Below are 25994 nucleotides of genomic sequence, written 5' to 3'. Positions count from 1 at the left end.
TAATTACTACTAACTTTTCTCCTGGATTTTTGATTTTAAGTTTGTTCGGTAGAGTAATTTTCACCTGAATCGAATTAATTTTTTGTTTGATCTAGGTTCAAATATCAATGAGTTGGCAGCGGTCCCTCTGACCTGTTTCACCTGTATTTTAGCTTATGGAGCATCAAGCATCTTACCAAAAGGCTTCTATCACATGGACTACTAAAAAATGAAAAAAAAAATTCTTCATCTCCTTCTATGTTCATTTCATAAACAGAATTCACACGAATGAGTGTAAAAAAAGTGAAAAAAACAATCTTTAATTTAATTTCACTGGGCGTATAGTGATTCATCTTGTTCACTCTGGGTCAGATGTTGTGTAACTGCGATGAATAACTGAAATAGAGTTGTTTCCAGTTGGGTAATGTGCAAATATGATTTGTTTTATTAATTAAAAAATACAGGTACTCCGTCAAATGTTTTTGCTATAAAAAGTGCTCTGCCATAAAACAAATCTGAAACCCCCTGGTCTAGAGGATCCATCACTTATTATTCATTCTGTCATTTCGTGTGACTAGGAAGCTCATTCGAAATTCTCCACTCAAACACCAGACTACACACTTTTTCTTCCTCGACCGAACCCGTTCCAAAACGCGTTCCGATCGATGATAATAAACCCCTCCGAATGACTCCTCTGCTCATTGTACATCCTCTGACTGGCTGACTCCTCTAAGAAGCTATTAATCATCCTTCTGATTGGAGGAGATCTCCGAGTTGGGGTGCAAAGATTGAACCCTGTGTTATCTGCTCACCGCAAAGCTCCGATCGAGTCGCGGGTCTGATGAGCAGGCAAGCGAGCTAGCGAGAGGGCGGGTGTGATCGAAGGAAAACAAGCTTCTTTAATTAAGTTTTAGGTCACATGAGACGAGACGGCTTCAAAGCTCTCGGATCAAATTTGTGATGCACAACCAATGGTGGGGGGGATGTGTTTGGGCGTTCGTTAATGCATTCAACGAGAGGAGTGTCACGGCTTCAGGATCTCTTCCGATGTCTTAGTTCGTACGACATGACGCGATGATCAAACTGATGGTCGCATCTGTGGAGTTTTTTTTCTTTATAATTTAATGGAGGTACAAAATGAGCATAATCGCTCTATTAAAACATAGCAATCATTTATATGTTAATTCGGAATAATGATAATTTATGTTTTTTCCGTTCGACAGAACGCTTCTGTCAAAGGAAAGATTGTGTGAAGCTAGAGAAAATGTTTTGCACGCTTCGAACGAGCTGTGTGTGTACGAAACCGATGCGAAACCTCACATTTGCTAAACCGCTAACGCATTCACTCATCTCAAGGACAAATTGAAGCCCTGAACTGCTCATCGCATGGGAGCGAGCTCAAGTTCCAGTATCGTGGGTAGAAGGTAAATGTGTGTGTGTGGTTGGGGGGGGGGGTGGTTGGGCAAGGCAAGCGCGGGACATTCTAAACATAAAACCGCGAGAAGAGCCAAGGCTAAGCGTTGGTCGATCGTTCCCTGAACTTGGAAGAAAGAAACGCCGGGAGAAGAAAAAACACAAAAAACATCGTAACATAACCTCAGCGTAGTGGAACCTCTCGAAAGACTTCTTGGGCCGAAGAAGAAGAAGAAGCCGGAGGAAAGAGATTGCTTTAAAATATATTGAACGAAAAAAAACGCCAAGAAGTGGACGAAAGTATGTAATAAAATCCACTTGGCTCCCTCTTGCTTGAGGTATTTATTTTTTGTATATTTTCCTGAACATTCTCGCGCCCCTGACCGCGCCAAAGAAGACGCACGTTGGTGGAAAACGGCTTAAATTTCTTGCTCTTCTTGGCGTGGAGCACTGGCTTTTAAAAGCAGCCACTTCTTGGTTTTTGGTTGTTTGTTTCTCCCCGCCATGAACCCGAACTCTTTATGAGAGCTGATTTTGAGGCGGTTTCGGTTCCCGTTCCCCGAAAACGCTCAATGTGAAACCCTTGATGTGAGTCTCATCCCATCCTCCAAAAGTGTCTACCAAACATTGGTTTTCTTCGCTGTCTTCAGGACCAACTTTTGACAAATTACACTTTAATCGAACGCTCTCTCGCAGCCCCAGCAGCAGCAGATGTTCGATCCAAGATGAAAATTAATCTGCCCGCTTCCCCGAAGCAGTGCAAAACAAACAGACTAGATAGTGAGGCCGGTCTATTCGCCGCGCTGAATTGAGCTTAATTAAAACCAAATTAAATAATAACATAGCGTCTCGGGTTCGATACGATGGTGGTGGCGTCTGGTAACGAAAGGCTCGCCACCACTTCCAAACTCAGAGTGATTACTCTCAATGCTAACAACATCCCTCCACCGCCGACCTCCTCTTCCCACTATCGGCGGCTGCAAGTACCCGAGTCGGAACATATGTTCCCGCCGAACCCCAAGAGGGCGAGAGGAGGCACCAATTTATTTGTACAGCAATTAGTTCTCCTCATTGACATTGGCCACAGAGTGAAATGGTTTGCAAGGGGCTATCTATCGGTGTCCGCGCGGGCTAGTAAATTATAATGTCAGGATTAAAGTAGAGTGTATTGTATTGTTGATAAAAATTAGACTACAAGCCTCTGCGACAGCTGGTTCGGTTCTAGCGGCGATGCAGACGACCTCTAGATCCCAACTAATCAGCCCTGAACTTGCCCCGGTTGGTGGTGGTGGTTATCGAATTTCCAGCGTTCCTCCTCCAATCCAACTCTGCGCTCTGCCGTGAACGTGAAATCAATACCCACCGCAGCCGCCAGACGCCCGCCACCGCCGCCATCTATTTGCCGCGTTTCGGCCGAAGGAGCAGCAGCAGATAATGAAATTAAATAGGAAAATAATTTAATGACTTTCCGTTTTAATCCGATCTTTGGCTCCAGCGGCCTTTGCCCTCGCGCTTGTGCGCCGCCTTCGGTTCTCTCGGGCTCTCGGGCCAAACCGCCGGTCCCGCCGGATGATTGATGTGAGCTCCGCGCGCGCTCGCGACTGTGGGATTTGTTGCTAGGAAAAGTTTCTTTTTTTTTGCTGGCTTAAAAAAATGTTAATATTTTTTTTAGTTGTTGCTTTTGCTCGCTTGAAATATATCACACATTATCACACTCGAGCACAATTAGTATGTGCTCGCCGCGCTTGCCACATCAATCATGATTGCTGAGCAATTTCTACACATCATACACACCGAATTCGGCTCCAATGGCAACGGTTCGCCTTATGACCGCTAAACAATGTATCTGTCAGTATTCACCACCACCCCCACCGCTCTCAACCGTCTCCCACATTTTTCACTGTCCACTTACGGCACGAAGAGAAGGAAGATAAATTAATTAGATAAGCATTTTCAACTTCTTCGAGGGAGAAGTGGCAGTGTTCTTCGTTGGCTTTTATTTTCTTCTGCACTCACTCACGCTGTAATTGAACTGTTGTATGCAAATTAGCAACATTCCTTCACACTTTCATCGAAATTGTGTGTTCCCACTTTTTTTTTTCTTGTTTTGCTATCTTTCAAGAAGCTGACCATCGAAAAGTGTCAACGCATTGAAGAATCTTGATTTATGCGCTTTTTTCCCGTTTTTTTCCCGCGAGGGGCCCAACCCATTCTCTCGACGACGGTTGACGCGGAGTCCTAATAGAAAGAAAATATTTGTATTATTCATATTTCTGTCATTTCTCCTGACATTCGCGCGTGCTTATTTCTTTTTTTGTTTGCTTCTTCTCCCAAGACGCGGCGCACAGAGCGTAGCGTCCCTTCGCGGGAAATCAATTGTCATCCCGCGTGAGTGTCAATTTGATGCGGCTGGAAGCATCCCCCGTGTTTTGAATGCCAATCGCAGGAAAGGGTTTGGTTCCTTGCGCGAACTCCGAGTTTCCGATCCGTCGTTGAGTTAATAATAAATGGACAGAGAGATGTTCTAGAATCACATCATACAGAGCAATTCCACGCCAAAGCAGAACTTGACGTAGGGCTTGTTGTTTTGAGTTTTTGTAACTGCTCAGAAATCCGTAAATTTAGCTCATACAATACTCCAAATGGTGGCCCTAGAAAAACCGTTTGTTCTATGAACTAAACAGAGCTGCGAACGGGTTGTAGGATTTGTAGTGTTCGAATGAATCCGGAACCATTACTTAATAATATTTTCTATTCTCAATAGTAAATTGTTGAAGAAAAGATCAGACAGATATTCAAACATTAACCCTCCTGTACTCGCGTGCAAAATCATAACACGTATACTCGCGCACGGTGTCACAGACCGAAAATTAAACTTCTCTGTAATGTTGCCATTGTGTATTTTTCAGTCTTAATTGGCATTTATTTGAAGAAGAGGGTATGATTGAATGAAAAAACTCCAAAAAATATGTTTTCTTCATCTTTATTATGTTTTAATAGTCATCTAATTCAGCATCCTCAAAACAGAGTAATTTTTGATACTCCAACACAAATAACGAGATTCGAGTTTTTCACTGTTATTAATAAAAAGTAAGCAACTGAATATAATTTATGGAAGTATAAAGAGCTATAAAATAACATAAAATCGCATTAATCGATTGTGGTTTCATTGGAGTAAGAATCAGAACATAGCATAATTGCATGCTCGAAACAAACATATTTTTTACATTTCATGCAGCTGTTGCGTATCGAAAAGAAGAATATATAACGACATCCTAGATAATTACCAGATGATAAAGGTTCTGGAATATAAAGTTTGCATATTTCTAATATTCTTTGTATCTGTATTCTTGGTAAACTAAGAAGTAATGCCTTTTTTATATGGGGCATAAAAAGATGTTATAAAAGGATTTCTAGGAACTTCCTTTCCTTTTTCTTGTTTTCTTGTCGATATTGTCCATTATAAAAAAAATATCCCCGAAACTGTAATTGTTAAACATTACCATAAGCCATCGATTAGTTTATAGTTTACTGTTTACAGTTCTTCCACAAGTGAAATTCTTTCAAAAGTGTGTGTATATATATGACTATTATATTTAGCGAATAACTATACGAAAGTCAAACATTTATATTTTGCTTTTGAACGTATGAGTCTAACGACGAATATATCGACGAATAGTTAATATATAGATCCGTTCAGTCCAGCTACAGAAGGAACTGAAATCAAATGAGAATAGTCAGGTAATGACCTTATGCATTATATTCAATGAATATTCCACGCCACTAACATAAATTTATACATTTCATTGAACAATATTTTAAAATAGAAAAAAAGGTTCTTGTCCAAAAAAGTTACACCTATACTCGCGTCGGTGTGTCAGACCGAAAGTGTTAAAAAAGTGGTACACGTCTCTTTTGTACCAACACATGCGATACGCTAAACGATGACGAACGACGAATAACGAAGCTGGAGAGAATCGCAAAGTCGTAGTGTTGATATTTTCTGAGAAATGAATGAATTATTAATTTCACGGTCTGACAGACCAATGCGCGAGTATAGGAGTGTTAACACGAAAACATCGACATTCTCTTTTTGTATCGGTATTAATAAATGTACATAAAATTTTCAATCGTAAACTGCCCCTACAGAGTATTAACCGATCGTTCAACTTTTTTCTTACGTTTATTGATTTTTTTTTCTAAATTTAACTAATTTAAGGATAAGAAGCCACCATTAGGGATGTAATACCGAGACATTTTTAAAAACCGGTATTTTCGGTAGCAGAAACAATAAAACCGGTAGAACCGGTAAAACCCGGTATTTAAAGAAAAAAAAATTAAATTATACGAAAGTGATTAAAACAATCTTCATTGAAACTGAGTTTAAATCATATTATTTTTTGTGATTTTCAAAATAATCTTTTAGCACCAAGTGTTTCGTCATTTAACTTGGAACGAATTTTACTCCCAAAAAAGCCAGACACCGAAAACGCTCGCTCAGAATCAACAGATGTTGGTTTTATTGCTCCCAGATTATCACGAAGCAAATTGAGATATTTTCCATTCTCTCCTTCGGCTTGATAGTAAGCAGTCTTCCGAAAAACACTTACACATGTCCACGCGATGTGAAAATGTCATGTTTTTGTTTGAATTTGATCATGGTTTTCGCTAGTGTTGAATGTCTATCCCAAACACGAACAATGATACACAAACATAAACATGTGAAAACAAACACGATGTTTATAGTTCAAGAACATCATGTACAAACATATTACCCGATGTCGCAGTATTCATTGCTTTCGGTTCGTTTCATTCCAACATGGAAAGAAATTATTCATCCCAAAACATTTCTTCGTAGAATACTTTTTCACAGAAACGAACTTGAAATTTAGTTCGCATTACAAAAGTTGCACGAACTAAGAGGCTATGAGTTCATGCACATTTTGCAAGTATGATCAAATAATCCTTGATTTCGTGCAAAAAAAAACATTCTCTGAATAGAAAGAAGCTTTCTATGAGAATTTTTTTGCGTGCATGTTGGCAATTGAAGTCTGGGGAACCGACTGCACAGCGGGTGACGTCGTACAAATGCTGACCAAAAAATAAATACCCAAAAATTAGTCGTAGATGCAACCTTCGGCGGCACACAGCAGAACCAGCAGAGAAATTTCAGCGGCTAAAACATATCATTAATTTCTCGATGTTATTAAAACTGAATGAAGGAAAAAACTAAAAGCTACACTTACACTACACTACCTATGCTATGTGTGCATGCGATTGCATCATCCTTGCTTCGTCTCTTCTTCGCTCGTTTTATAGCTCAGGTCGCGTTCGTCGCGAACAAGTAGTATTGGCCATTTGTATTCAAAGATCCAGACAAAATTGTTTCTCCCATGGTCGAGTGGTTAGCGTCACGCCTAACATGTCACTGCTGAATAATTCTGTTACTTTATATTCGATTAAAATTATAGAAATATTGTAATCAAAATTTGTTGTGGGTAACTAAACATCTCCGCCACGCTCTATTCTGTTTTAGTACTTGTTCGAATAGCTAATAATAGCGAATGTTACATGAATTCAATAGATAAATTGATGCGTGCAATAAATAATGATATCAATTGTGAAAAACTCTGATATCAATCGACGTTTATTTTGTTCAGAACAGATAAAGATGTTTATTTTATTTGCCCAATATTTTAGACGAAGCACCCATTGACATGATAGGAAAGCATTTTTTCCATGTCAACATACCAACACTACGCGCGTTGTGTGGTGGTGGTGTGGTTTCCGATTCGCTTCTTCTACTCTACGCACTGCCGGTGCTTGGGGTAAAAATGCAAGAGAAACTGTACACCATGTTCGAACATCGTGTGAAACATTAGGATTAAACATCGTATGTCCAAACATACTACGAATACAAACATGTCACATTTTCAAACATAGGTACGAAAAAATCTTGTTTGTATTCAGACACAAAACTGCGAACAGCAGCGTGGACATGTTTATCCCGGACGCAGTGTTTTTTTTTGTGAAACATGGAAGACTGATAGTAAGCGAACTCTGATTTTAGGGCCTACGACAATGAACCACCTGTCGAAAAGTTTGATTTCGAACTTGTTGCAGATTGGTCGTCTTTGGTTTTTTTTTTAGTCGCTTTTCCAACTGTTCCTTGATGGAAAGTTTATCCGAACAATCTGACCCAAGATCTGATTTTTCGGTCTCATTATCGCAGTTTGAAGCAGTCTGCGCTTCGTCCTTGATCATCCGCTGAAGAAGCTCTACAGCCTGTTTTTGCATCGCAGCCTTCGATGTTCGGAAAAATCTACCAAAAGGTTCGCTATTCTCCAAGTCAGGTGTACAAACTCGCCTATCAGTCAAATAAGCGTACAGATCAGCATATTGAAATCGTCTTTCCGAAATGCGGTCAGCAAGTGCTTCAAAAAGCAGACGTGAGATCGATGGGTTCTGCTTATAAATTGAAGTGAAATATCTGCGTCGTATATATTTACATTCTAACGGCAAAAATATTCAGCAGCTGTTTCGACAGGCTCCAGTGCATCAACAACATATTGAATCTGCTGCATGACCGATACATCCTAATCAAATTTATCGCAGGTATCCAAGAGCGTCTTTTGAACTGCGTTTCTTAGTTCAAGGAATCGTTTCAGCATGGTTACAAGCGAATTCCATCTCGTCTTACAATCCTAAATGAGCTGAATTTCTCTTCCAAACTCAGCTTTAACGTATCTCTGTAGGATATAATTTTTTGTTGGGGACCTTCTGAAAAGATTACCTACGTCGCGAACTTTTCTCATGAAACCGGCAAAGTGTTGAATATGATCAAACTTCTTGTTATCATTCTCTTCCACGGAATACCAGTTATTATCTTCATCACTAAATTCATCGTCAGATTCATATACTTCGTTGAGTCCAAAAAAAAAAATTTTTTTTGTAAAGAACTTAATTAAATTAGTTGCACAATGTATGTAAAACAATGTATCACTCACACTGTCTCGAGAGAAAGAGAGAAAGATGGAGAGAGTAAGAGAGGGACACAATATTGATTCATTCCCAGTGAGAGGAGTGCAAGCATTACACAAAAACATCAACATGGACAGTTTGAATGGTTGTGATGCGACGATTCATCTTTTGTGTGATTGCGAAGGAAGCATGAAACAGTGTTGTAGGGATCCCAACGTTGCTAGGTTCAAACAATTATATTTTTTCTTTCTGAAAAAATACCTTGTTTACCGGTTTTCTCGTCACCTAAAACCGATATTTTCGGTAGAGTGTATACAGACAGTTTGACCGGTTTTCGGTAACGGCAAAACCGGTACTCCCATCCCTAGCCATCATCTTACAGTGCATTCTTAAACTTAAATTTGAGTACCTAGCTTGTCTCGGCGATGTTATCCTTGCTTGAAACATTGCCTGTGATGGGTCGTAATATTTATATCGTCGGGTGATGCAGATTAGATATCTTATGACCGTATGCCTTGAGAAGTTTGTGTGGAAAGAAAAGATGCTCCTTTTTAAAAGTCGCAGATTGTGTGTAAAACTAGCTGATCCGGCGAACGTTGTTCTGCAATATAAATTATTTCTAGAGAATATTTCGGTTGAATGAAAAAATAACGAATGTATTTTAAGAGAGTCTGTATGTTATCGTTCAGATCTGTGAAATTAATCTGATTGATGATTTTCACTGCGAAATATGCATATGTGTAGTCGAAATGTTTCTCACTCGATAATGGCTCTATGTAATAAATTAGTTCGCGCAATTTTTCATACTTCCTGTTAGGACTAATAACACCATAAAACATCACGTTTAATAACAATTCATTTGGTAATGTTTATCAAAATAACATTTTTTCAGTTCGCTTTTCCACTGGAAGATTATTTGTTTATTCAATTCATGAATCGTCTTAGCTTCCTCTGGATTTTTCTAATAAACAGAAAGTATATAAATATTACACATGTCCATTATATTGAAATTTTACAGCTTTGCCAAAAATCCAACTTAATTACAATGATGGAATCAATTCAATTTTAAACACCAAATGATGCACACATTAATAAAATAAGCCACGTGTTACATGCATTTTATTGTGAATGGTTTGTTCATCGATACCATCGAGGTTAATGCCGGATTGTATGTAAACATGTTGTTTGTTGCACTTCCCCAAAGCTCAAGCAGCGAGTAAAAACTAGAAAACATACCTACATTATTCGCTAAATTGTTTATTTTTTTTTACTTTTACTTTTATCATATAATTATAATAAAAAGCTGAATAAATTGCCTATCCATTGGTATATAGTATAACAACAACGCAATAACAGCAACAACGATCTTGCGTGAGATGATGCACAACGAGAAGCGAGTACAGAAGTACTTTACACCAAAAAATATCTCCGACGTGTATTTGCAAAGCGGATTCCCCCAGACACATTGATTTTGAAGTCCGTGTTAGGGAAACGAAGCTCTGTGGGAACAAAAAAACCTCCGACTTGCATGTATATTTGCAAAGCGGATTTCCACAGGTACATCGATTTTGTAGTCTGTGTTGGGGAAACTGTAAATCGGACCAATCAAAACTTGGAAGTTAGGGCGTTCAAATAACGTTCAAATAACAGTTATTCAATTGTTCATCTCATGAAAAATAATATTTTATTAATTGTGATAGACGCGTAGAAATATTTCATATCAATTGATGCAAACATCTTTCCGAACTGTAAAGAAATGTTCGAGTTATAAGCATTCGAAATACGGGTATGGTTAGCACACAAATCGGCAGAACAAATGTATGGGAAAAAAGGAAGTTCTTCCAGTTTCCATGAATTTAAACCGTTTAGAGATTAGCGAATTGTAATGTATAGCATATCAAACAAATCTCAGAGAATTTCCGATTCGATTGGTATGCAAATCATGAGAATTTGTTCACAGTGAAAATAGTTATTAACGTTAATTTTATTTCATAAAAACGTGACCTGTTTTCCGATTTGGCACCCTTCCTGAAAGACGTAGTTCTACGTCAGAACATTTAAAATGTACCGTTAAAAACTATACGATTGCTATACTACTTTGCCGCCTTAGACTAATGTAATATTTCTACATTATTTTACAAACATGAATATTCTCGAGGACTGTGTCTCCACATCACACTTGATCACCACGTGATAAAACCTCATTTTTGTTTTCTTTCTTCTTCTTAAATTTTATTTACTTCCATTAATTTTAAATGTTTTACAACTGTACTCAGCACCAAATTTTCTCATCTCTTGTAGGAAGCAACAGGACGAACAGGAATAGCACCCTCTTTTGGGATTAGAGTCAATTTAAGCCAAACAGAGCTTAAAACAAGGTCAGTTCAAGTATTATATTGTAGTTAAAATTTGAACATGTGTAGCAGAATTTTTCCATATAATATACTCCTCTAGTATTACCGGAAATATTCCGGGTCAGCCACATAACACCCTGTATATGAATTCGGTGTTTACATCCAACTATATTTACATTGGCAATCTGAATTTAAATCTTACATATGAATTAGTTATCTGTATTTATACTTGAAGACTGAGATAAGAACATGATCCGAAATGTGAAACCAAGAGCTGAATCTCGGTCTCGGTTTGAGCTTAAGACTTAGAAGCTGAGTTTGAACCTAATTCACGTCCTGTGTCTAAGGTCTTAAGCTGGGATTGGAATTGGTGACCAGAATGAGTTTGAAACTAGGGACTGGATCCAATATATTATTATGATCCATAAAACCAGGAGCAGATTCGAAAACATCAATTTAGGATCTGAATTTGATATCATCATTTTCGATTTGAGTCTGAACACTGAAACTGTGATTTGCATCTGTGTTATGAAACTGAATGTATGATCTAGGGACTCGAATGCGGTTTCGAATTGCAAAGTGAATTTGAATCTATGACATTAATCTGAGGGCAAGATTTGAATTCGAGAAAATCCATAAGAAATTGCGATCGACCTTATACATTTCTTATTTTTCGTGAATCTTTCGATTCAATTATCGTAAAAAACCATTTGGAAAAAATATGTTTCTTATTACAGTTCAAATCGAACGTGAATTACAAAAAAATGTTTGAAAAGTTTCCAATCAAATTGCTTACTAGACTAGACTAGCTATTGTAAATTTGAAACATTGTATGTACATTTATTATAGAACTAATAAATGTGCCCAAAGAGTTTTTTTGTTATAGTTCACATGGTACAAAAATGATGCTATAGCCCTAAACATTTGCAATAATCCAAGGAGTTTCGGACAGCATTTTTAATTCGCAAATATGTCGATAATTGATATTTCACACTTATATGATTTTGAAGGTTGTGGATAGTCAAACAAAGTAATGTTATTGAAATTCATTTTTCATGAGTACACACTCAATGTAATCATCAAAATTATGCGTATATTTTGTGGTGGCTACTTCATGAAAGTAACAAATTTTGTAATTAAAAGACTAGTGTTTGTGCGAAGCCTGATTTATCAACACAATAGATAATGAAAAAATCACGTTAACACAAATATTCCGAGGTCCATGCCACATCCGCTGTGGCTATATGGAGATATTCAAATCACAATTCCCGACCTAGGCCAGAGGCGCACACAAATTTATCGACCAGAGTTAATCCGTGGGAAAAAAAGTTAGGTTGAGGTACTACAACGATTGAAATAAATTAACCACCGTTCACACAGGAGGGAGACAGTCAAGATTCGGTCCCATCATACTGGAATCGAAGACGAATTCCGGCCAAGTACACACACACATACCGATTCGACAGCCACCTTCATGAAGAAGCAGGGTCTCCGTTTTCCACGGGACGCTTCCTAATTTGAATAACAGACTATGGTGAGACTCATGAGAAAGCTGCATGGAAAGAAGCCCGGTAAATCGTGCTGAACCAGAGAATCACGGACGACGAAACGAGAGCACACTCTGCTTTCTTTTTTTTTTTTTATTCATTTTTTCAAGATTGATCATGGCTCTAGAGTTCGCAAGAGTGCGTGTACACATTTTATATATGCTAAGGGGATTCCTGTCAACAACGGGGACACTTCTCTATGCGAATAGTGATGCATCCGAAGACACACTCGAAACCACCGGTTTTTTACTTGTATGCTGAATTGTAAATTCAATATGTTGTGCCTTCATTTAAATAATTTTCAGCACAGCGGTAGTATAAACTGAATGCACAGCTTCTGCACTATTTTGAAAACACTTCCTGCAGAAAATCTCATCAGGTGCTGGACTTTTTTCTACATCTCATATTTCGGTTGAGTTCAATTACGCACCCATTTGAATAATTTCGAACGCACTTTCACCGAATGTAGCATATTCCCCCGAGTTTGAAAGAGGTTCCCACCGAAAGCATAAAATATGCATACACACAGTAATCAAACAGATAAAAGGTGAATGCCATCGGTACCGACAACAATCCAGCAGCAGCGTGACAGAAGGGATTGTATTCGGAATGAAAATCTAGCGTAAACTAAATCTATTGTGATGTTAATCGGTAGAATTTAATTCATGCACTCCCGGACCCCTTCCTCGCGCTGTTTTTTTTTTGGTTCTCCAATTTTCGGAAGGTTAGGGAAATTTGGACGCGGTGCTGCATACCTTGAGTTGTAACTGTCACGCAGCCAAAACGCCACGGTTCAGAATTATAACTCCACTTGTGGCCACCGACACATATTCCATGCTCAGCTCGGGATGGATGGGGATACAGATTGAGGGGGTGTGGAAGGACAACCGATGAGGTAATTTATGCATCCGATAATCGTGTCCGACTCTTGTGCTGAGGCGGCGGCCGCGCTGTCGGCTTGAGGTTCTTTCATCCTCCTCCTCCGCGCGGTTGTTTCCTTTTTTTTTTTGTTCATTTCGAGAAGGAGTGGAGCGCGGCTATTGCGCCAGCAATCGCTTGCAATCGCCTCCGCACCGCGCAACAAACATATGAGTATGCTAGACCACTCTCTGGCTCTGTGAGACCGGCTGTGGCTTTCCTCCCAGTTGGAGAAGACGGTGTGGTTGTCGCGCATTTATTATATTGTTTTGATCATTAACATTTTGCGGGCTTCCCGGCGCCAGAGATGCCAGCACTGCAGAAGCATCTGTTTATCAAAGCACAACAAAGTTTGAGATATGATAATATATTAAAATGTAGACTATATTCAGATACGTCGACTCTCATACATTTTAGCCTCTGAATATACGAGTTTTTGCATGGAGACTCCTAAAAAAAACTAGTATTTTGCTCGTAAAATTTTTGCGTGTTAAAGATTTTTTGATGTTATTTTCTGTTTCTAAATAGAAAAAAAAAGTTTGCAGATGTGTCAATTGCGAGGATTTACATACAAAAATGTAACGAGTAAAACATTGACAGACATTTTAATAAAACATGGAAAAGTTGTTGTTACAAAAACTTTTTCCTCTATAGCAGTGCCCATCTTCCGATGTATGGATGACTTTTCGGTTGTCTTATGGGACTAATTTTCAAACTTAAAAAAAATAACGTTTTGAGAAAAATTAATTTCAATTTTGAAAATAATTATATTTTCAGCGTAACTTAGAAAAATGTCTTTTTGATATTTTCAAATTGAAATTTAAACAATTTTCAACATTTAATTATTTGATAAAAAAATCCAGGTCTGATCAATTCCAGGTCAGATTAACTATAAGGTTTACAAATTTTGATCAAAGAAGTTTTTGTAAAAAGTTGGAAGAATATTCAAAATAACAAAAAAATAATTCAGATGTCATTAAGTATATCAAACTAATTAAAAAATTCCCTAGGAAAAATCATTCTAAAAATTAAAGTACATTTTTTCCTATTTTTTTTAATTTTGAAAAAAAATATATATGAATAGCCCTACAATAACTCACAAGTTATCCCTGCATCGGAAGGTGTGCACTTCTACATGGAAAGATTTTTTAATAACAACAAAGCTTTCATGTTTTCTTTGGAAAAATTACATTCCAATAATTTTCAATTTCACATAACCAAAAATTTTAGATTTTACATCAAATGAAAGGTATTCGAAAAATAGTGAAACGTATCCCTAGTGTCCTACTATGGGGATTAAATTTTTTTAAATAATCAATAATAAGTATGAGGGCAGTCCGATAAGTACAACAAAGTTTTTGGAAAAGTGGAAATTTATTTCTCAACATAGTGTTCTATTAGCTCGATACACTTGACCCAGCGATTCTCCTACTTCTTTAATCCATCCGAAAAATACGTTTTCTCGAGTGACTCTCTCAAGTTTGAAAACAAAAAAAAAATCGCACGGGGCCAAATCTTGAGAATACGGTGGATGGGGCAGCAGTTCGTAGTGCAATTCGAACAATTTGGCCGTGGCGACGGCGGAATTTCTATTTTTCCATTTTTCTAAAATGCGCGGTATGTTTTGAAAACTGAGACTATTTTCTGTAACATAAAAAAAACAGGATTATATGTTTTTCCGTTATCGAGATACATTTTTATTAAATGAAACGTATGAAATATTATTCAGAAAAAAATTATCGTAATAACGGAAACAAAAACTTTGCTAAATTTATTATATGTCCTGTAAAATAGTCCCAGCTAGGGTCTCTATTGTCTTGCCGCCTAAAAACATTAAAAACTATTTTTCAAAGCTCCCGTCTGACAGTGGTCCATTCAGAATGAAACGAAATTTGAGAAACAATTCTCTAGTAAAATCGTTGCTGATGATTTACGTAAATTTGCCGCTCGAGGCGCTTCAAAAACACAAGAAATATCCGATCTCTGTTTTTTTTACTTATCGTAGTTAGCGAATAAACACAAAAAAAAACATTTATAAAACTGTCCCTACAATCGATTGATTCGTCTTTTCTGCCTCGACCAAATAAATAGAAACTCTTTTGTGGGTGGAAATTGTTTCCTCAGGTCAAAATACGCGCCTCACTGAGTATGCATGTTCGCATGTTTGAAAAAAATTGAAGCGAACATTCCGCGTGGAAGCATAGCAACAACTAGTGAAAACTGTGCCTTCTTTCCTGTTGTTTTATGGAGGCTTCAAGTTTTAAAGATCATTTAGCTATAGCCTTGAAAAAGACAATCTAGAAAATATAAACCATTTCTGTCGTAGTCATCAAAAAAGATAATTCGAAAATTAAAGATCATCTCTTAGCCTCAAGAAAGGCTAATGACGATCAGTTAGTTGGGTAGGATGAGACTAAAAACTTATTGCTGCTTGTTGCAAATGTTTCCCCTCTCATTTGTGTACTTGCAAGTGCTGCAATGAACATACATGGTGAACGTTCTGGGAATGAATTTTGAAGCCAACAACTGTAGCGGTTTGTCACAGCAAAGGCACTATCTAACGCGTGCGTTTCGCAATCCTTGTTCTGTTGGCAATGATGATATACGCCTTAGGCTTCGCAATTGATTGGTATATAAAAATTGAACCTCGTCGCTACATTAGGTGCTGACGGCGCTGTTTTGGAAGCACAGAACAAATCATGAATTTTACACCAAACCGTCTTAGGAGTTGGCAGCGCCATCTAAGGCTGCAGTGAAACCTGGTGGGCGTAAAAACATTGATTATTTAAGGAACTTTGCCTGCTCGCAATCTTCAAAAGAAAAAAATATAGGCGACTTTTTAAAAAGTTTCGTTAAAACTTTCTTAAGTTTTTACAAAAAAAATGACTCAAAAACTGTAGGACTTAAAAAATTTTTTTCCAACAACCAGATTCATTTTTCGAGAAAAATATTTTTTTTTTCAGTTATAAAAAATATTTATGACGCAGTTTTGCAGGAAAACAGTTTTCAAAAGAGCCTTCAAAAGGCAATCTGAAAATTTGTGTGTTAACTTTTAGCCTTGAGAAAGGTTGTTGGCTGCTCGCTGGCTAGAGCGAGACAAAATAATTATTCGTGCTTGTGGCAAATGTTTCCCTTATCATTTATGTCATTGGAAGCTCTACACTGAGCATGTATTGTGAAAGTACTGTGCATTTATTCGAAAGCAAACGATCTGGACGCAACCGATTTGCACGGCCGCAGAGCAACAACTGTCACGATTGTCCGCAGTAAAGGCACTATGTATGGAGTATCAAACAAAAGCTTATGGCGGGTTTACAATAGGGAGATCTCTAGCTATAGATGGATTTATTCACATGAAAATAGGTGTAAACGGGTGAGAATAAATATGATACACTCATTCGAGGTATATATAACTTGAATGCAATTCAACTTCAGGTGAATAAATTCACCGAAAATATGAATATATTCATTATAGAAGTTCACGCTAGTGTAAACGTTTGATGCAATTTTATAAATCTCATCATATTTCTTCACATGAATATATCACTAGTCTGAACCCACCCTTAGAGAATTTTCGCTTCTATTGGGTTTGCATATGAACATTTCCTCACAGCTAAAGGAGTTTTTAACGTTGAAATTGTTTCATAAAAACGTGACATGTTTTCTGATTAAGCAACTTTATTCCTTATGACGTAGGGCTGCCTGTATCAATAAGTCTTTCAACTTAGAAGGGGGGGTATCAAAATATATATCCGTATTGTCGAATACAAATTGATTTCGTTCAATTCGTTTGTTTATTCCATTCCAAGAAATATTTTTGAAAAATAGTTTGTTGACTCATATAAACCGATGATTTGCGTGGTTTTACCGCTTAGGAAGTAGCAGAAATACGAGAAATCCGGTATTCTTGTGTTTTTTTTTCGCATCGTTGATGACAAATATTCACGGAAACCAGCCCAACAATTCTCTCAGAAATAACAAACGATCGATCAGCCACGCCACGAAGAAATAAACGTAAAGTTTTAATTTTCAAACAAAAATTGATTCCTTAGGGGAGTCACACGTGAGCAGTCAACGTGAATGTGTTTTTCGCACAGTGCTCATTGTTTTGAACTACGTCTTTCAGGAAGGGTGCCAAATCATAAAACAGGTCACGTTTTTATGAAATAAAGTTAACGTTGATAACTATTTTCACTGTGAACGAATTCTCATGATTTGCATACCAATCGAATCGGAAATTTTCGGAAGATTTGTTTGATATGCTATACATTACAATTCGCTAATCTCTAAACGGTATAATTCATGAAAACTGGAAGAACTTCCTTTTTTCCCATACATTTGTTCTGTTGATTTATGTGCTAACCCTACCCGTATTTTGAATGTTTATAACTCGAACATTTCTTAACAGATCGGAAAGATGTTTGCATCAATTGATAGGAAATATTTCTACGCATTTATCACTATTAATAAAATGTTATTTTTCACATGAGATAAACAATTGAATAACAGTAAAATGTCAAGCGTTATCTAAACGCCCTAACTGCGAAATGTTTTGATTGGCCCGATTTACGGTTTCCCCAACACAGACTTCAAAATCGATTTACCTGTGGAAATCCGGTTATCTAATATACATGTAAGTCGGGGGTATTTTTGTTCCCACCGAGCTGTGTTTCCCTAACACGGACTTCAAAATGAATGTGCCTGGGGGAATCCGCTTTGCAAATACATGCAAGTCGAGGGTATTTTTTTTTTGTGTTGAGTACTTTTGTACTCGGTTGTCGTTGGGCGGACCGGAATATGTTTCTCTAAAACGTACTTTTAAACTGAGAAGCCTGGAAGAATCGTCACTTGTAGATGTTAGAGGTGAATGAACTTTCGCGGTTCGTGAACTACGTAACTATGAGATGTGCAATAATTTCAGAGGGGAATGTAAAATACAATGATCGTTTGACAATTTTTCCGTTCACATATTTTGGTAGTCCTAGGCATCATATTAAGCGTAAAAGGATGTTCATTAAATTTATTTGTAACAAAGAAAATAATCTATTACAAAAATTTCGAAGCATTCTAAAATAATATTCGAAGTGGTAAACAAGTGGATTGCATGATATAATTGCGTAGTTCTACGTCGAAAATATGCGGTCGTGTCCTAGATACAACCCCTTACAATTTTTTTCTATATTTTTATTTCGAAGCGTCGGTTTTGTGTTAGAAAACTGTTGTTTGATGAAGCTATAATTTATAACAGTGAAAAAATTATTTCACTTATTGTCTATGATTTATATGATTGTTACTCATTGACTCAAAAAATTGTTTCAATAGCTTAAAAATGCTTTGAAAACAAACTATCGAAATCACACAAATCTGTATATAAGCTGGCGCCCGCTCGGAATGTTGAGTTTGATGAGTATTGGTGGTTGCGCAAAGAAGCAACCCGTGAAAATTATACATTTTTCTTCTTCTTCTTCTTCGTATTATAGATACTCTAGCCTTGAGGATGGCCATTCAGAAGACCAAAACGAGCTCTACCGTAGCGAATAAGACCATTTAAAAATTTTGAAATCAACTTTTAGCATCAAAAAAGGCTTTCGACTGCTCGCTGGCTGGAACGAGAATAAAAATATTCTCTTTTTGTACTCTCGCTTGGGGCATTTTGTCATGCAAGAGCGGAACATAAGTTGCAAATGGTAGTGTCCCTCGAACAAATATAAAATGAATTCTGATTTGATTGACATGTTATCTGATTTGGCACCCTTAATGATTGTTAAAGTATACAACGTCAAAACTCAAAAATTTGAACCATTTTGAAAAGAGACGTAATTCAGAGACGTAAGAGACGTAATTCATATCAAATGGCATTTTCCATCATTCAGAATTGATGTTCGTATTTTATGCCATTATACATTATACACATATTACGTTTTTTGAATGAAGATCCTCAGGAATTCGTAGAAATTGATTCGAAATAGTCTACGGATTTATACGGTAAAAATCTGGCATCTCTGTTCCCCCTCTTTCTCTTCTCTCTGCAAAACAAGCATACCGACTATGTCCCGACGGAAAAACAAGTCTCCCTGTCATACTTTACCCGGGGGCCCTTGGGGGTCAGCTGAAGATTTCACCCCACTGATAAGCGATTGAACGACTGAAAACATTGAAAACGCCGCTACCATCCGATCTGTTGTGGTACATCCGGTATCTGTCGGTGGACAAGTGTGACACACAAATGGCCCCCGGCGACTGCACTTTGACAGATGAGTTTGTTTACGGACGAGAGCTGATCATCGGCCGACGCGACGAGAGAGTGTTCGCCGGCAAGCAAGTGGCCGACAAGGAAAAATTATGATTGTTCTGACGGTCTTCACGAGAACGCGAACGCAATCGACGACGACGACGAGAAAACAAGCTCCGATTGCCTGCCGCCGCAGGACGAAAAGCAATAAATCCAATTATTCTCAAGAAAGCGCTCCCATCTGACTGCGTACATATGTTTCCTCGGGATCGTGCAGCTATCATTATCCTGTGTATTAATATATATTTTCGGCAATTGAGGAGGACTCCCAGTCGTCCTCGAGCGAGCACACAGGATGCCGGGGAGGGGTGGAATGACGCAGAGGGGTGAATAATAGCTTTTCAGAGCTTTCGACCCGTTTTGGAACGGTTCGCGTGAGTCGCTCCCTCCGTCCGTGCTCGCGCTGCTCCTGTTGACTTTCCGAATGCAGTCCCGAATGCCTAAACTGAAAGGTGTGTTGTGTCTTTCCCGGCCAGAGAATTGTTACGAATGCAAGGGAAGTGAAAAAAAAGGGAACGTGAACGGGGACTACTCGCTACTTCGAAGGTTAAGAGTAGATAAATCTAAATAATAGGTTATTTGCCCCGATACATCTATGTAGAGCCGATTGAGCGCTTGTTGGCCTTTAGGCTTTTGGGTGAGTCACTCCGTTGAAAATTCCACAACATAGTATGAATGAAACACTGCTCACGGCTCTGTTGCTGCTGCTGCTCCCCTTTTACTCTACCACTGTGCTTGTGCACTGATCTTAACTCAATTCAATAAATAATAATCAGACCAAAATGGAAAATGTAGAAAACGAGACAGAACAGAACATCTGCATATTGTATGCTTGCTAGTTTTTTTTTCCTGCAAAGCTTCCTTCCGAAAATCCCTTCGGGCGCTTTCTGCGCCTTCTGCCAAGCGCATCCACAGAGACAGCAGAGCATAAATATGCACATGCCGGATCCTAAAGCCGAAGCCATTTCGAAGGGCACCACAGGAGGCGCTCCTCTCCCGGTCCCAAGTGCGGGTTTCTAATGATTATATTACGCTGTTACTCGAAAAGTGTTGAAAAATTAGAGCTCAAATTACGTGCCCGATCGAAGTGTTGAGATAAAAACTTCTTCGCGCCCAACGCAACGGTGGCCCGGCAGTAGCAGCCTGGAACTCGGGGCGCAGAGTGCGAAAAAAGAATGTATAAACGATAATAACTGCATCCGATACGGCAGAATACGGACTCGGCCGAAGGGCGTATAGCACCACGTCATGAGTCAGATACACTCGCGCGCCATATGGTCAGAATGGTTTTTTTTTCCTTGCTATCGGTTTTGATCGGCGAACTTTCCCTCGGCCCCAAGGACGGGCCAAAGATCGATGAGATTGGAGCAAATGTGCGGCTACGCATATGTTGCGTTGAACACTTATTTGAAAGATCGCTGTCAAAGCTGTCAATCGTGTGCTGCGTTTTTTTCTTCTTCTCTCGTCCTCTAAACGTTAAATCGTGGCTGTCGTGCCTATTTTACCACAACTCATTGGACCCCGCCTAGGCGCGTTGAGAGCCGTTGGTTGAGAGCAAATATCTGCTAGAAGCAGCAATAACAACAACAAAGACTACAGAAACCGAAATGAGCGAGCCTTTATTTGTTTATTAATTTACGTCCTCAGAGAGAGACTTCGCGCGTTCAAGTGTCCGTTCTAAACGCCCGTCTAAACGCCCGTCTAAACTGGCTGCCGGTCGCTGGCTGGTGATAGGCTTGGTTGGCTAGGGAAAGGAAAATATTTACTTTTTAAATTTTGTGCCACTCGTAGTTCGTAGCAAAGTGGGTCTTTTCGTGGCCTTTCTCTCCTAAGTGAGCGCGCATACCTGCGAACAGAGAGGGCCTCTCCACCTGTGTGGAGTGTGTTTACGTTGGAAATATTATCACCAGAGCATAGGAAATTGCTGGTTTCGGGCGTGCTTTTTTTCGTCTTGAAGTTCCTAGAGACACTTTGTTAGTAGTATTGCGTGTTGAAAAAGATTCTTCGAAGGAAAGAAACTCGCGTTTTTTCAGTATTAATAAAATTCAAAAGATGTCAGATGTCAGATAGAACCTGAATGATAATGATGTAAATTCTAAGGTTATTTACTACAATGCTATTCCCCATTCCATGAGGTTATGCACCAGAGTGCCAAATTTCAAATCTAGGTTTAGGAGAAAAGTGAAAACTTTATTTGAATAAGCTCTAGTTATTTCATAAATTCTTGGAAACGAACTTGAATTTTATACACCAACCTTTGAGAAGGGCGAGTTTAATAAACCGCATAATTATATTTAACATATTTGAGGTTTTCACTATTTTCATGTTTCTTGGGATATCTCTGCACTTGCTTAACCAAACTTCTATGTCTATATACCATACCATTATTGGCAGTTCGAAAAGATCTGAAGGCGCGGATTATCGAGGATATCACTTGGCGCACTGTAGAACAAGTCTGGGTGGAAATTGAACTCGTTGGTCAAAACCTCTTCTTCTGTGTGGTGTACTTTCCTCCTGATCGTATCAATGACTCTTCTTTGATTGGAGATCACATCAAATCCGTCGAAACTTTATGTGGTTTTGCTGCTGAAGTCGATGAAATAATAATTATTGGCGACTTCAATCTCCCAGGTCTCAGATGGCGTTCTTCAACACACGGTTTTCTATTTGCTGATCTAGCGCACTCACAGATCACCCCAATCGCCTCGGATCTTCTGGACAGCTACAGTACTGCCACTCTTCGACAGATAAATAGTGTACCAAATGAAAACATTCGCATTCTGGTCTGGTGCTTTGTCAGTTCTACAAACCAAGCTCCGACCCCTTTAGTCAAGGTTGTACGGCATCATCCTCCACTGCTGATATCGTACGAAAGAAGTAAACTATCTTTAAGAGACGACCCTGCATCTGTGAGCTACAATTTTTACAAAGCCGACTTTTCTAGCATCTCTGACGTCTTGAATGAAATCAACTGGGACGAAATTTTAGATAATGACGACGCTAACAGTGCAGTGCAGACGTTTTCTAATGTTTTGGCCTATGTCATTGATCGACACGTTCCCAAAAAGGTTCATACCATTGCTAAAGGACAACCCTGGCCAACTTTGGAGCTTCGCAACCTTAAATCGCGAAAAAGAGCTGCCCTGAGGAGATTTTCAATACAACGAACTTCAATGTCAAAGATCTTTTATCGGCGTATAAACAGCGTTTACCACAAGCTCAGTCAAAGTTGTTTTAGACGATATCAACGTAATCTACAAAACAATTTTAGAAGAAATCCTAAATCGTTCTGGAAATTCGTCAACAAACAACGCAAGGAAGATGGATTGCCTTCTACAATGTCGTACGAGGGTACGGCAAGTTCAGATACAGAAGAGATATGTCGTTTATTCTCGAAAAAGTTCTCCACTGTGTTCTCTGATCGCTCACTATCTACAACGGAAGTTGCTTCCGCTGCCAGGAATGTTCCGTCAATGAGCTACTCTTTCAGCAGCTTCGATGTTGCGGAATCCCAGATTCTCACCGCCGCCGCTAAACTAAAATCTTCTGTTAGGCCAGGCCCAGATGGTTTTCCATCCATGCTATTGAAAAGATGCATAAATAGTTTAGCGACGCCATTGTTGTATCTCTTCCGCCTTTCCTTGACTTCGGGAACTTTTCCTGAGCTTTGGAAAACAATCGAAATGTTTTCGGTACACAAGAAAGGTGATAAGCGAAACGTCGATAACTATCGCGGTATTTCATCGCTTTGTGCTGCTTCTAAACTCTTTGAATTAGTAGTGATGGAACCCGTCTTCTCGTTTTGTAAACAGTACATAACTGATGACCAGCATGGATTCATGCCAAAACGCTCAACATCGACGAACCTGTTAGTATTTTCAAATTATGTAGTGGATAGTTTGTCACGGAATAGCCAAACTGATGCCATCTATACGGACTTGACTGCTGCATTCGACAAGATTCATCACGACATCGCAATCGCAAAACTGGAAAAGCTCGGATTCACAGGAAGGATGTTAGATTGGTTCAAATCCTATCTCAAAGAACGAAAACTTCGCGTTACCATCGGTGATAGCAGCTCCAACATTTTTTCTGAAGCTTCCGGTATTCCTCAAGGAAGCACCCTCGGACCCCTGATCTTTCTAATCTACTTCAACGACATTTGCTTGGCATTAGAAGGAACTCGCGTTTCGTTTGCGGATGATTTAAAAATCTATTGTCGTATTAGTTCTGTAGCCGACTGCTGGTTTTTTCAACGACAACTGGATATTGTAGCCGAATGGTGCGCCACGAACTGTATGGTTATAAATCCATTAAAATGTTCCACGATATCCTTCTCTAGGAAAGAAGAACCGATCACGTTCGAATACGTTCTCTCTGGTGTTCCCATTCCACGAGTTATGAAGGTCAAAGATCTTGGAGTGATACTGGATTCGAGACTGTCGTACAAAGAACATGTATCGTATGTTGTAGATAAAGCATCTAGAAACTTGGGATTCATTATGCGGGTTTCAAAAACTTTCACGGACGTACATTGTCTCAAATCCCTGTATTGTGCTCTAGTTCGGCCTGTTCTGGAATACTGCAGTATCGTTTGGAATCCGCACTATCAAACTGGCATTACGAGAATCGAGTCCGTTCAGAGAAGATTTATTCGGTACGCACTTCGCCTGCTTCCGTGGCGCAATCGTCATCAGCTTCCTAGTTACGAAACCCGATGCTTGTTGATCCATCTGGATTCACTGCACTGCAGAAGAAAGCTAGTTAAGTCTTTGTTTGTAGCGGATACACTCACTGGTCGCGTCGATTCTCCAGAAATTTTAAGCCACCTAAATCTCAACGTACCACCTCGACGGTTGCGGAGAGTACTTTTTCTGCGGACCATACTTCGGCGAACGAATTATGGCATGTACACAGCAATAGCAAGCCTTCAGCGTGCATTCAACACAGTTTCTTCGGCGTTTGATTTTAACGTTTCGCGTGTTACATTGAACGGTTTTTAGAATTAATTAGAGTTAGATAATTGTATCATTTGGACCACTGTAGTCTGTTGATGCCAGAACAAATAAAACAAATAAATAGATGATAAAATACATGTTTGAAGAGCCGTGGGTAGACCCATGTTTAATGTTGTAATTTGTGAGAAACAAGAATTTGAAAACAAGTATTTTGAAGCGTTGTCACGTCACAAAAATAGAGCATTTTTTTAGATTATCAGATGAACCTAAGTTCAAACATTTTTATACTTGAGTATCTCTGAGCAAACAAGGGGGGTCAAAAGTAAAGTATACGATCCATTTCAGCGTGACGTGATAATATTTTGACTCAATACAATCACGTTTTTTGTGTTCTCGTGTATGAAACATACAAAATTAAACGATGCTTTAGCAGTTAGAATTTAAGCGAGAGGAAGATAATATTTGAGTGGTAAGAATTTAGCCTTAGAGCGACGCGTGTGGAGTTAGACAAAGAAAGTGCACATACAAATGCACACACAAACGTCAACGGTCAACGACCAAAGTCAACGTCATCTTCTACACGCAAACATAAACGCCCTTGCACAGGTACGTGCACATGCACACCGATGCATACAAAGAGTTTATCAAAAATTTCTGATGGCAAAATCAAATGTGTTGCCCCTGTAGTGAGCGCCACTCGATGAACCAGGATTGTGCTAGCCATTGATGGCAAACGCCAGTGTGAATGTGTTGAAGAATCACGATGTAGAAACTGGAGGTTTAGGACCATCCCGATTATTCCCAAATAACGACATAGAGTAGTGCGGGGCAGGGGTTTGAAGCAAACGAGCATAAAAATTCGACAACAGTGCATTCGTTTGATATATTACTACACCAGTAGCTCACACATATAAACAAGATACATTTCATGAAAGTGGCAAAAAAGTTATGAGGTAAAAAGAGTTTTGATCTAATTTTTTCAAATTTGGGGATGACGATTCAATTACCTAAACTTTGATGGAAAGTTCGAAACTACACTGTCAAGGAAACCTTCATTCTATAGTGCGTATTCGTATTAATGAAAAAGTTAAAGAGCATTTTTTTTTAAATTCGATTAGTTCAAAAATCGCTTGTGGGGCAAAAGTGTGCACTGGCTGTGGGGCAAAAGTGCACACCAGCATTTTGCTCTCAAAAAATTTATAAAATTATAAAATGAAAAACTGATTCGAAGAAATGCACTGCAGAAATCCTCAAATGGCCCAACAGAGGCTTCAAGAGGAGTCTCAAAGTGTCGGGTTGAGGCAGACCTCGGAATTTCTGAATCAGCTCTGAGGAAGAGGCTCATATCAGTAAGTGATTTATGATTTGAATCTTCTTTTATTGACATTTTTACTTCTGAAAGCGCTCCAAGGCTTAGCGTCGGAATCCTCAGAACCGAAATTCAAGATGAGGAAGAAAAAATAAACAATTGCCTAAAATTAATTCAAAATGGATTTCAAATGAAAAACGTTTTTATATTCACCATGCATTCAATTCAATAACGGTTATGTTT

At 38.7% G+C, this 25994-nt stretch overlaps 1 long non-coding RNA gene across 1 annotated transcript in view; it reads left to right on the top strand.

Annotated features, from left to right (window-relative positions):
* LOC129770533 (uncharacterized) overlaps nucleotides 1-25994 on the top strand; it is a 127648-nt gene that overhangs the window by 36849 nt on the left and 64805 nt on the right. The window contains exon 3 of the long non-coding RNA XR_008742135.1: nucleotides 10675-10751. This is a non-coding gene — a long non-coding RNA (uncharacterized LOC129770533). The remainder of the gene's footprint in view (nucleotides 1-10674; nucleotides 10752-25994) is intronic.

The sequence above is a fragment of the Toxorhynchites rutilus genome, chromosome 2 (assembly GCF_029784135.1).
Source record: "Toxorhynchites rutilus septentrionalis strain SRP chromosome 2, ASM2978413v1, whole genome shotgun sequence".
Taxonomy (NCBI): Eukaryota; Metazoa; Arthropoda; class Insecta; order Diptera; family Culicidae; genus Toxorhynchites; species Toxorhynchites rutilus.
Note: the sequence above shows the minus strand (reverse complement) of the source record. Positions and strands in the feature narration are given on the sequence as shown.